The sequence below is a fragment of the Pimephales promelas genome, chromosome 10 (genome assembly GCF_988280905.1).
Source record: "Pimephales promelas chromosome 10, fPimPro1.hap1.1, whole genome shotgun sequence".
Classification (NCBI taxonomy): Eukaryota; Metazoa; Chordata; class Actinopteri; order Cypriniformes; family Leuciscidae; genus Pimephales; species Pimephales promelas.
Genome location: NC_142778.1, coordinates 9,617,468 through 9,631,506, shown reverse-complemented (window position 1 = coordinate 9,631,506; position 14,039 = coordinate 9,617,468). Strand labels below are relative to the sequence as shown.

Sequence of the window (14,039 nt, the reverse complement as noted above, 5' to 3'; positions counted from 1 at the left end):
CTAAAAATTAGACAAAAAAAAAAAAAAAACTTCAAACAAGGTTTAGAATTATTCATTTTACTCTTATAAATATGAAATTTTCCTAATAAAATTATAAGATTCATCATAACATTTACGGAAGCAGTTTTCAAAATATATGATAACATCTTTGATGTTAATTCACAGTTATAAACAGATGTTTTTTGTTTTTGTTTTTTACAATTTTTTGACTGGTTTATTTAATTTAAGTAACCTAATAAAGTTATTTATTTATGCATATATGTATTTTTACATTTCATGGTAGCCTATTTAGGTATATCCACCTTATTCCTAATTTAAAATGAACTAACAGCAGCAGAAAAGTCAAAGGACAGCCGACGACAGCCTTTCAACCTGAGTCAAAAACCAGTGAACGTAACTCTGATTGGCTGAGGCAGCATATCGTCATAATCCAACCTGTAACGTCAGCCACTCTGATTGGCTGAGGCAACGTGCCAGGCATGTGGCGTGTTTTTTTTTAAGCAGAAAGTAACTACACAGATATTCAGCCTGCTTCGCCGTCATGATCGCTGGGGAACCCATCTTTTCCTCTAAATTGAAGGTAAGTTCGTCCAGCTTAGTGAATTCTATGTCCATGTCTACTTATAGTTTTTGGTAGTTTAGCGTTTTTGTCTTAAACTTCACAAATCGGCTGTGATTACTGCCGCGAATGTCCAAGGGTGTTAACCTAACGGAACAGTTTTTTGTTTTGCGTTAGCTTGCTGCTCTTAATTCTTTTTTTGTTTCATTTCAATTTGAACAAATTTGGGACACTAAACTGTACGTTGGGTTGCACGTTGTTATCTGGCTGCAAGTTAGCTACCATTCTTTGATAGTAATCAAACTAACTCATTTACTCTGAATATCGTCAGAAATTATGAAAAAATAATAAGTGCCAGGGTCCTAAAACAAAGCGCGTAATGTGCTTGTATGCTCTAGTGTAGGCTATCCTTGTTTGTAAAATTGCATCACTTTGTGTGATGAGTGAAATCTTCAGATGTTTGTGATTTGTTTTGTCTCTCAGGGGCTGTTAGGAGTGAGGTGTCCTTCGCTGATGGGAGAAAAAACACCTAAATAAGGTAACGTTACGTGTTGTGATCCCATCCTCTTTTCTTTTGAACAGACCCCAGTCAAATAAAAAGTAAAACTAAACTAATTTGGATTAACGTCTGTGTTTATAGATGACTTTGAGCGTGAGACAGTGGTGAAAACGCCAAAGAGAACTGGAACATGGCATGTTATATTCAGTTATAAATGTTTGACCAAGTTTTTAAATATCTTATAAATCTGTTCAGTTTCATCATTTGATAATAACTTTTAAAACACATTTTTTTGTGGTATAGATGCAGTGACTGAGACTGGGAGATGCAGTGACTGAAACCTGGTGGTAAGTGTTGATCTATTGGCAGACACTTCTAATAGACACCTTCTCTCTTGTGAGCTAGCAAACTTTGTTATTCTAATTAGAGCATTGTAAACATCACCAAATGTGTTCGTTTATTTCAGTGTTCCAGAAAAAGGTCCTGAAACTACTGGTCGACATCCGCCATCGCCTGAAGGAAACCAGGTAGTGGATGCAGAAGAAACATATTTTTGCTTACAAATGTGGGGACTTGGGGCAGATTGCCTTTGCATACATCTAAATCATTGTCTTTTTCAACTTTGCAGAAGGGGTCATGAAATTCGGTTCCACAGCCACTGAGGTGTATGTACATCAAGGTGAACCTCAAGCACGCGTCGCAAAGACTTAAATTCACTTCGCCCTGATGAGCCAAGCCTACAGGACTTGAATTAAGAGTTTTAAAGGGATAGTTCACTTTGAAATTATTTTTTGAAATGTTTTGGCTTACGTCAAGGGCATCAGTCAGTCATATAATGGAAGTCTATGGGGATCTCTTAAAAGAGCATGCACAGAGAAGTACAAATTAAACATGATTTAATGAATCATAACTGTAAGTACACCTTGATGGCTTAAGATACGAGACGAGCGGTTTGTGTGAGAAAATGAACAGTGTGTGTGTGTGTATATATATATATGATCTGCGCATGCGGTGGAAACCGCCAGAAGCGATCTTGCACTGGTACGTCACTCATTGTTTACACAGATTTCGGAAGTTTTACTGTGAAGATCTAAACATATTAAGATGTATTGCATTTTGTGTATATCTAAATATATATATATATACACACACACACACACACACACACATTTATACAATATAAATACTGTTTGTTTTCTTTCCCAAAACGCTCATTTCGTGTCTTAGTCAATCATTGTGTACTTAATTTATGAGTCATTAAATCATGTTTAATTTGGTCTTCTTTGTGCATGCTCTTTGAGGTGGTGACCATAGACCTGCATTATATGACTGACAGACAACAACAGTTTGACCTAAAAATATCAAAATTGAAAATACTGTGGAAACAAAACCACCTGCATCTTGGATGCCCTTGAGATAAGATAAAACATATCAAAAATTTATTTCAAAGTGAACCATACCTTTAAATTACATCCTTATTATTCGTTCATAATTCTGGCTCCACTGTACATTGTGTTTGATATATCTGGTGCCCAATTCTGATGCCATTCAGGGCAATTTATTTTTGAATAGAGATGCAATATATTATTGATTTATTTGTATAACTGTAGTGCTGTATGTATGTATGTATGTTGTCCCATGTTTCCAGAGGGTGGAGGACATGTTTTCTGTGCTTTGAAAGATGTTCTCCTATGCTGTGTACATAGTTTTGTGTTTGTTCTAATAAAGCTATTTCTTTGAATAAACAGTATGTGGCAAATGTTCCTTTCCTCAATAAATTCATGTCCTTGATGGTAATAATAATTTAGTCCATAGGATAACAATGACATGAATAAACAACATAATAGCATATCATATGAATATATATATATATGATTATTATTATTATAATTTTATGTCGGCTGACCAATAGTAACAGATCTGCCAACCAATCACGAGTGATTTTCTTGTTTAAATGTAGTGAATTTCAACCAATACTGAGTGAGGAAATTCAAGCCATTCTCTGGCAAGGCGCGCGCAGTGCTGCTATTCATATGCTAATTAGGGCCATTCGCACCTCCGCGAGCGCTGCATGCATACGTCATGGTTCGTTTCCGTCAATATGTGGCACAGTGGAACGCGACGTTCACAGTCTGTAAATTGTCGTTAACTGCCGAAAATTAGGGAGATTTCCGGCAGTTTACGGGGACGAAAATCCCACTTTTCATGCAGTGATAAACAGGACAACGCCCCATGTGATTAGCAAATGTCAGGATGTAAACAATAGAAGTAATATGGATATTTTTAACAGTTTGCATGTTTTTAGACAATTTTTTTCCCATGGACATCATATACTGGACTCTTCACGTGGTAAAAAGACCGATGTCATCATTATTGTGCCAAGCATTACATTTACACAACATAAAAAGGTAAGCCCCCCCACCCCCCTTCATAGTTGTATCACGTTGTTAAAGTTGATACAGAATAACAAAAAACGGCAGCAAAGTTTTCTTGATTGTATAATGCTTATATCGAAATGAATATACAATGTCATAGCTTTCCAACAATGTATTGGTTAACCTTATAACTTGACAAATATATATTGTAAACACGCGATCAATGTAAACAATACAAGTTGGGATCACTGGTGATCCCATGCCAGGCAAGGGGTTAAGACCACTTTTTGTGTGTTCACATACATAATGCCATAAAAGTCACCATGTTTCGTAACATTGCGATGAAGCTGTGATTTTTAAAAATTCAAAACATACTTTTTGTAATCAAAATTTATTGGTGTGTATGTGTATAAAAGTGTGTTTGTATGTGTGTGTGTGTTGGTGGGTGTGTCTGTTTTGCACTCTAGATGTTGTACAGTGTCACCCCTTTCCTGCGGTACTTTTTTTTTAGAATTGTGGCCGTTTTGTAGATTGTACATACAAAAATTCAGAGAATTTTTTTTGTGTGTCAATTTCCTATTAATTTCCTATGGGTTGTCATTTTTGACAGAAGAGCAAAAGTGTGTCTCATTTTTTTACGACCACTTAAATTGCTTGAATCATGACCTCATTTTTTTTTGTGTGTTCACATACCCAATGCCATAAACGTCACCAAGTTTCGTAATTTTCTGAAGAAGCTGTGATTTTTAAATATTCAAAACAGATTTCTTTAATCACAATTTATTGGTGTTTTTGTGTATAAAAGTGCGTGTGTACGGCATGTGTGTGCGTAGGGGTGGGTATGTCTGTTTTGCACTCTTGATGTTTTACAGTGTCACCCCTTCAATGCTGAGCACTTTTTTTCTGCATCGTGGCCGATTTGTAGATTGTACACACAAAAATTCTCAAAGTTTTTGTCTTTTTGTCAATTTCCCATTCATTTCCTATGGTCGGTCATTTTTGACCGAAGAGCACAAGTGTGACTATTTTTTTTTTTACAACCACTTAGCCTGCTCGGATCATGACCTCAATTTTTTTTTGTGTTCAGATACCCAATGCCATACAAGTCACCAAGTTTCGTAACATTCCGATGAAGCTGTGATTTTTAACATTTCAAAACAGAAAATTTTTCGGTCAGAAATGACCGAAGAGCACCTGAGGGTTAAGCATTTTCAGATGTTTCAATTTGGATGATAAACTTTTAGAAAATGCTTAAAATCGCTAGTGTGCACAGGGATCATTTTGAAATGAAAATGCCGTTTTTAAATGTGTCCAGATTAATATAGACATAGCGTCAATCTACTCTGTTTTCTCAACTTCTTGTTCGAAATGTTTCTTTTTTATTAAACTTACCGAGTTGATAAAGAAATTTTTTTTTTTTTTTAATAAATATAAACTTTTGGGATTATGGTTTAAAATGCTGGTGCTGCTTGGCAACTTTTTTTTTAGTAAATGCTGGCCGGGAAATAGTTCAAATGTCATACAGTAGCTGAATGAGAGGAACAGATAAACATGGAAGTACAAGAAGATGGTGCTTTTTTGGTGTTTTTTAGTGAATAAGTGTAAATTAACCTTATTTATGAATAAAATGCATTTATTTATGAATAAAATAAAATACAATTCAATTTTTTTTTCCTGGTATGTATGTAGCATGGTTGCAGATGGTATTATACGCAAGAGATATTCTACTTCTTACCGGTCAGCCTCTTAGAGGTTAGCGTAAGAGATGTGTTTGTCTGCCGGGTGTTATGAAAACCCCGTGCCCTCTGGCTCAGTCTGACAGAGGCCGGAGAATCAAAGCAGCGGCTGGGGTCCTGGCTCTCTTCAAAGCCCAGAAACCGAGCTCTAGAGTGAGTGTGAAATCTTGGAGAGTCTTCAAACCTGTGCTGGGACTCTTAGGGTTTGCTGACCTCTCATAGCAGATCCTCAGCCTGCTGTTTACTGCCTCCTGTATCCAATTCAGCCCCATGCAACTTTAATGAGTAGTTTTAACCTGACATATAAGCCCAGAATGGAAAGGGCCTCTCTGTCCATCATTCTCTGATGTAGTGTGGATATAGCTGGAAGGATGTTTTTTTTTTCTGTCTTTCTCAGTTATGGCACACTCGGGCAAACACAAAATCACTGGTAGCATACAGCTAATTCACATGTGAAACACTTTGAACGGGACACACTACCAATAGGCTATATAGTGTAAGGCTGGACATATACAGTGTTGGGTGTAACTAATTACTAAGTAATTAGTTACTGTAATTTAATTACTTTTCCATTGAAAATGTAAAGTAAGGGATTACTCTTCATTTATCTGTAATTGAATTAGTTACTTCTGATGTAATTGAGGTAAATACTGTGTATGGATCAATCCGATCTCACAGCGATTCGTATGCATTCTATGAGGTGTCTAAATATTATGACCGCACTCGTACAAATTCGTATGAATAATTATAAAATATGTATGAAAAAGTGTGAAATGTCATGAGATCAGACATAAAACAACAGTGGGTTTAACATCAAAATGTATTGTCTGATGTTAAAAAGTATGTTTTTATAATGTAACCTTCTCCACCTTGGTCAGTTTAAGGATAATTCATGCAATTTTATAGTATTTATTTAAAAGAATTAAAACAGATTCATGTCTATCCTTGTATTATTCAGCTCGTTGAGATTGATATGGGATTTTGAAAGTAATTAAAAGTAATTAAATACTTTTTAAAGAGAGTAATTAGTACAGTAATCTAATTACACTGTTGAAGAGGTAATTCGTAACTAGTAATTAATTACTTTTTTAGAGTAACTTACCCAACACTGGACATATATTGTGACAATGAAATTCCTATGCCCTTCGTGTCTGTGTATTGACACCAAAGGTTTCTCCCTGAATGTATTTGAGTTACTAATTTGAATACAAATCGTAATATTGATGCTAAAAGCACTTGAGCATACTTCAGTTTTTGATGCAATGGGAATGAGAATAGGTTAACGTACTTTATTTTCCATGGAGGGAAATTCAGATCTGAACATGGCATGCATCGTATCCTTATCCTATCCCATCCTCTGTCATCAATTCATTGTCTTTTCAATATACTCAAAATCTATATACTGTCAGGATTGTTGGTTTCTGTTTCCTGTTTTATTTTGGTAGTCTGGTTTTCTGTCTTGTTTTCTTCCTGTATTTAAGTTTTCCTGCCCTGAATGCGTTTCACCTGTTCCCTAGCCCTAGTGTCATCTGTTCCATGTTTTTTCCCTATGTATTTAGGCCCTGTCCACACAGAGACGCGTTAAGCTCTATACAAACATATTTTTTGTCGTATTGGCGTTTCGTCCTGACAGATCCGGCGTTTTGGGACACTGAAACTGCTATTTTTTGAAACCGGGTGGATAAATCTGAAAACGACACCCTTGACATTTTGTAATTTGTAGGAATGGGGATTTAAAGCAAAAATAATATTCGACGATCCATGCATGGTAATTATTTGATTATTTCAAGTGTTTTAGCCTGAAGCCTTTACTTTCGAAAATCTTGTGAGCGCGCGAACCCAAACGCTGTGACATCGCGCCAAATGTTGTTGTTTTTTTTTTTTTTACCGACTACTGACAACTTTGATTGGTTAACGTTGATACGCTCAACCATCGGTCAAAAGGTCATCGGTTAACATCCCTAATGTGGAGTTCTCGCCACCTTTCGAAAGCTCACTTGTCACGGAGTTCGTGATTCAACTGGTCGGGACTGTTTTTCAAAGATGGCTCCTGCCTGTATATGCGAAGTGGCAGGGCTGTCAAGTGTCACGCATTGAGAGTGACAGTCACTCATTTCAGTTTTTTGTCACCCACTACCGCCACTCATTGTATTTCTCACGTGGAAAATCTATTTATAATATGTTTATAATATATTTAATAAATGCCTGTTTCGCCCAAAAGTTATCTGGTCACTATGGAACTGGCAGGAATCAAGCACGTCTCCCATGTAGTTTTTAGTCGAGCCTGTCCAAACAAAAAAATAAGAAAGGGGCTTCACAATAATAGCCAACCACAAAAGAGCACTATTGTATCTGGGTAAGATTTAACGCAACAACCAATGACAAAAAAGCATATCCTAGAATTATTCTGCAACAACATCTTTTGAAAGTTTTGTTTACCCACAGAGTAAAGCACTGGAGCTCGGGCATCACTTACAGCACAGAGTAAGTCATGATCTCCTGTTTTAATGTTACAACAAATTCACAACTTGTTTGACACAAACAATAACAACTTGACAGCTGTTCGAGAATGGTTCCCAGATCAGTTTTTCATAAGTAACTCTGGAACTTAGCCAACATTTTTACAGCCTGTTCACTGGCAACACCTGTTAGTCTAGGCTAGTCATATTTTCCTCATCACACAATGACTGACATATTGTCACATTATAAACACCTCTCTCTCTCCAAATAGGCTTAATCATTTTATTAGTACTAAATAAATGAAAGTTTATTGCATAGTTGATGTTATAGCCTAGTTGACTTTTAAAATCATGTCATATTTTATAATTATATCCTGGCCATGGAAGCATTAATCATTGCATCTGTCTTTCAAAGATGTCAGGTAATCTCTCTCATTATCTCTCTCTCACACACACATGCGAAAATTGAATAAATTCTTTGTATTTGGTTGAATTGGCAGTGACGTTTCAGATTAACTACAGTGTTTATAACAGCATAAACACTAATAATAATATTATTAATGACACACCCCCATTTCCTTAATATTTGATTCTTTATATTCTCTTAATATATATTTGATTATCATGAAAACTTATCTCAGAGAATGGTTGACTAGATACCAATGTGTTATTAGACCAAAGGTTCATTTTGCGCATGAGTTGTCCTTTAAATGTTGATTCAAGATGCGTTCTGAAAGCGCACTGCAGACTGCTAACAGTAAGGAAAATGTTGGCCGCTGATGCAACAACAACCAATCAGCTTTGCTATGTAGATAATTATGTGATTGCTACCAAATGAGTTGGACCTATCAGCCTGTGCCATCTAGAGTTTCATGCCAGAACTAGATAATATCAGGAGAGTTTCAGATTATTTCGACAGGTAGAGATCCATCCATTTTAGATATAGCCCAGGTCCCTAAAGACCTGAGTATGTAATAATGATTAGGGAAACATTCATGCATTTAAGTGGTTAAGCCACAGCTCATTGGCCGCTGATGCAACAGCAACCAATCAGTGATGAGGATGTGATCGTTACAAAATTTGCTGATGCAATACCAAACCAGTTAAGGACCAGTTTCATGCCAGAACTTGGTATTAACTTTGCAACTACATTTCAACTAACTCTCATCATGATGTTTTATTAATAGAGTTTGGGGGGGGAACACTTTTAAATGATCTATCCAATCATCACACCATTCCATCCTGCAGTCATGTATACACAGAGTCAACCCACCTATATGTTTAGCCTACATCCAGTTTTCAGCAATCCTCCACCACCCCGTCTCCACACTCACCTGGTTACGTTCCTAACCAGAAGTGCGGGGGGAGTACTCTAGGCTCGGACCAAATTCCGAGCTCGGAGCCCTTCCCTATCTGCTAACACTTTATTTTGATGGTCCACCAAAAGACATTTTACTGACTGTAAGTAACTTTGCAACTACATTCTTATTCTAATAACCCATACCTAACAGTCAACTACAATCTATAAATACTCTAATGAGAGTTAGTAGACATGTAGTTGCAAAGTTACTTATAGTTAGTAGAATGTCTAAAGTTAGCTGTCAAAATAAAGTGCAATCTAGCTGTCTAACAAGAGAGCAGGAATCTAATAAAAGTCCTTTCCTCTGGTTTTGTGTCTCTGACGATGCACAACCACACCAACAGCTAATCAGATCTGCCATTTTTACTATACAATTTGATGTCCTTTTTGTTCCACCTGGCAAAATGCCTGTACATTAGTAGGCAGAGAATTGGCCGAGTCCCAATAGTGATTTAAGAAGCAAAAGTTCAGCTTGTGTGTTTGCTGATGCCTTTCCAAGAGAAATTGCTTGATTTTCAACCGAATCCCTTGGGTTTCTGCCTGAGCAGCTAGTGGGCTGAGATGGATATGTGCAATTGGCTCATCTGCCCAAACCAAGAGCCAATTGTAATTGTTGGCAAATGAATGTGGCAACATCTGCCCCTATCCTGCCGTCATGATGATGGGATGTAACAAGTATGTAATGTAATGTGCCACTGTGACACCTGAGTACCAGTCCATCATATAGCCACACTTTTATAATCTTCTCTCTATTTCCCTCACCATTCCATATGATCTACATATAAAGCTTTTGCTGTCTGTGTTCTTACACAGCTAACATAACAGTTGTCATTGACTTACACTCATGTTTATCCGTTCCATTCTTATTGTAATGTAGCTATTCCGTGTCTTTTTTTTTTGTACTCACTTCTTGTTTCCTGTTCCTCTCGTCAGCTGCTGAGTGTTTCATTTATTCATTTAGCTGACGCTTTTATCCAAAGCGACTCACAATTGCTATATCAGAGGTCGCACGACTCTGGAGCAACTAGGGGTTAAGTGTCTTGTTCAGGGACACATTGGTGTCTCGCAGTGGATTTGAACCTGGGTCACCCATGATTCCTATATTTTCCTATATTTTCGGAATATTGGAGTTGCTTTGTATTTTTGAGGTGACCAGATTACTGAAATAGAAGTGTAATTAAATATGGTGGACAAAACAATTCCACGCCATGTTCAGGCCATGCTATAAAGTACATACATATATTATTAATTTAATCTAAAAAGAATAATATGTGACTACCTTAAAACCAATAATGTGTCTCTTTTGATAGTATATGATTATAGTGTTAATACATAATGAAACACAACATCTTTTTGTCATGATTTAAACAAATTGTTCACACTTTAAACATATTTCAATAAAGACAATACAAATAATTATGAAATCATATATAAAGATGAATTTAATACCTGAACTGGGTCAAAAACACTTCAAATGGCATTTAATATACATTTAAACTATAATACATTTTAATTTATTTGTAGATAACATGCAGTAAAGTATTTAAAGACTTTGCATCCAGATTGCACTCAAATATGTTATTTTACAGTATATTATTTTTGTAATAAGAACTCTGTTTAAAATTATGAAAAAGTACATCTTTTTCAGAAGGCGAGACTTAGACTATAGCCGTATAGACTATTTTATGACACTATTTATTTTGATTTTGCATGTATGTGATATATCTGTATCAACCGCTTTATGTTTCCTGACAATGTAAATACTACAAGCTATTGTGTCCCACTGCACACACACCTACTGCCTTCTGTGCCAAATTTGTGGCTCAGTTGCCATGGCAACCTTGTAGTTCTCCCAGAAATGCTCATATTGATCCATGGACAAGCGTGAACGACCCAGCAAGTGTGAGAAAAAAAAAAGGTGTGTGTGTGCGTATGCCGGTGCATGCGCATGTATGTGGAATGTCTTGCCTATTGTGTGTGTGTCACAATTTTGTGAAATAAGCTACTCTGCAACATCATATCAAACATACTCACCAGTGGGCTTTGTGTTGTCAGAACTGTATTTATTTTATTTAGTTATTTTATTTAGTTACTGACAAAATTTCACCAAATCATGAATTTGTCATGTGACTTCTCACACGGCCGATCACACACAGTCTTCAGAGAAGCAGAAGTGTGTTAGCTGCTTGTCATGTCGTATCTGTGGAGCTTGTTCTGACACCGCTGTCATCCGTTAGACCCCCATGTTCCTTTTACACACTCACCACCAGCTTCCACGGCATGAATAATTGAACACACACACACACACACACACACACACAGATGTGCCCATAAGGGCTTCTGGGTTTTTCAGTCCAGCAGAAGGTCCATGTCAAAACAGACCGTCTGATATTCAGGGTGACTTTAGCCTCACCAGACGTCAGTAACATCACACACACACACACACACACACACACACACACACACACACACACACACACACACACACACACACACACACACACACACACAATAGTCATTGATATCTCTTGTTACACAATTATCTTTTTTATTTTTTATTTGTGAGCTCACATGGGAGAAACACATCCTAATTGGGCAAAATTATACCTGATAGTAACATTATTCTTGGACAATCTGATCACGTCAAGTGGACGGTGCTAAATACTATAAACACAAGTTCCCTTTCACTGTCACTCTGAGTTCCATCGGATGACGATGAATTGGTTTTGCTTAGAAAGCCTATCAGCTTCGATCAATATAACGTCGCTGTCCGATGAAAACCGCGTATGTCCATTTTGCCGATTTTGAGATTTTTTGACGGATGGAATGTCCGGGTTCGTTTCCGTATACAGCATGCTTCACATTATCTAAATGACCAATGAAAAGTTGTGAAATCATGTCATCTGATTTCCACGTATGTCGGATCTGCCTGACTGTCTAGCTCGCATTGTGTTCGGATCTTTACTAACTGTTAGGTGTAAGTTAAACGCAATCTGGTTGTTGAAACCGCATATGTATATTTTACTCCTCCCAAAAATGCAAAAAAATAAACGAGTGAGAGCGTGTTATAGGCTATATGACATGTTATAGTCAGATATGATGGCGCTACTGCGACACGCATCACCGCAGATGAGCAGCTGAGCGTCTTCATCAAGCCAACGTGCAAACATCGCAAATAAAAGTGAAAGTAAGTCACAGACGCTTACCGTAGGCTAATCATCTTCACAATCACACAATCATCTTCAAGAAAAGAAACTAAATGAACTTATCAGGGCTATTGCCTCTATCTCTTATTGATGTCTTTGATTTTGAAATTAGCTGATGATTAATAAAATGCAGCTCATATCTGTAATAAAATGCAGCTCATATCAGACAAAATTACGGTAGGATTGTGTAAATAAAGCATCAGTCTAGCATCGCCATGTCAGTGTATTGATTTTCTCTTCATAGTTTGCAAGAGACATTTAACTGAGCGTAGCCTATTCATCTGTCAATATGAATCGCGATTTGGTCATTCTAATTAATGATCGGAAGAATGCGTATCGACCACCGTTACTGTACAATATGCACGTATGTCCATTTAAACTCGATTTTGGGTCAAATGTGGATTATATCATGACACTGGCAAGAATATGGTTACATTTAAAGATGTTGTACTGAGCATGACAACGCTACATTCAGCTGCTTTTAAAATTTGAAGTTTTTTTCACTTCCTAAAAAAAAGTAACCGTTTTGGACATACGTGAGTTTCATCGGGCAGCGACGATAAAATGGGCCAATGGCAAAGAAATGCCATGGGTCGACGTAATTTACCTAGCGTATCTCCGCCTTACCTTGTGAGTATAAAAGGAGGACGCCGGCAGAATACAGACAAGTTTTCGCTTCGGAGCCAAGAGTATCTCTTTACTCCACAGCCATTTCAGCCATTTCACTCTACGAGACGAGCCACTCTCTCCGTTGTTGGTGTGACGGCGATCTGCAGCGAGTTCACATTGCCTGCTCGTCTGTGCAGTGATCTGCTAGTGAATGTGTCCCTCGCTGCTTGCTTCAACATCGTAGAGTTTTTTCTCCTCTCACAAAAGAGCTCGCACGCGGCACATCTTTTTAAAGACGGCACGCCCGTGCATTTCTGGTCGTGGTCGACTCATTTTGATGGGAACATTCTCTGCTCTGCGTGCTTGGCTTGATCACGTTAGAGCAGCGTTTTGTGGATGACTCGCGTTCTCCCAGCGGGAACGTGACCATTGCGTCATTATGGTCGAGACTCAATGATCTTGTTAGAGAGAGAGTCCCCTCATCCACACCCTGATCTAACACTCTCCACGTGAGGTGCTACTTCGGCTGGTGGCCTGAGTGACCTGAGGGTGAGAGTGTGGAACAAAAACCGCTGCTTGTTTGTCCGTGGACCACGCCCCCCTCTTCAGTGACGCAACCCGCGAGTGTTCAGGGGATTCCCCGGGTCTATTTTCGGATGTCCCGCGGATTTCCTTTGACGCTCCAGAATCGGATCTGTTGTCCATCGCAGCATCACAGGGCGGGCTAGAATCTTCAGGAAGTGAAGATAAGACAGTGCTGCCACTTTCAGGTGTGCATATGGCATTTGTCGAGTCAGATCCTGACATGATGGCTATGCTTTCCTGGGACGATTGGTTTTTGGGTGTGGCGGATGACTCCTGTTGGCATCCACTCCAATACCTTTTTTCCCGGATGTGCATCAGGAGATCTCGATCTCCTCGAATACCCAATGTCTTGGGGTAGTCGTTGATCTCTTACACCATTCCTTCCCTTGACAGGGCCACTGCCCATGTGTACACTGGAATCCCCCCTGTTGAACGCTCTGTTGCGATGCTACTGTGTCCTCAGAGTGCTTTTTCTTAGCGTGATCCTAAGCACCCGTCCTTCACCTGTAGCTTTTCGTCTACACTTGTGGCGAAATTCTATAGTGCTACAGGACAGGCAGCCACCTCTATGCATGCCATGGCCATTCTGCTGGCTCCTCAATGAGCTGTGTGCCGCCACTGACCTTGCTCTATGAGTGATGAAAGTGGCCG

The 14,039-nt window shown here is 38.2% G+C and overlaps 1 long non-coding RNA gene across 1 annotated transcript; it reads left to right on the top strand.

Annotated features, from left to right (window-relative positions):
* The first annotated feature begins 453 nt into the window (after positions 1-453).
* LOC148977306 (uncharacterized) lies at positions 454-2,805 on the top strand. Its single transcript, XR_016169857.1, has 6 exons — positions 454-580; positions 1,043-1,097; positions 1,200-1,251; positions 1,362-1,405; positions 1,525-1,585; positions 1,687-2,805. It is a non-coding gene; the product is annotated as an uncharacterized LOC148977306 (long non-coding RNA).
* Positions 2,806-14,039: the final 11,234 nt, after the last annotated feature.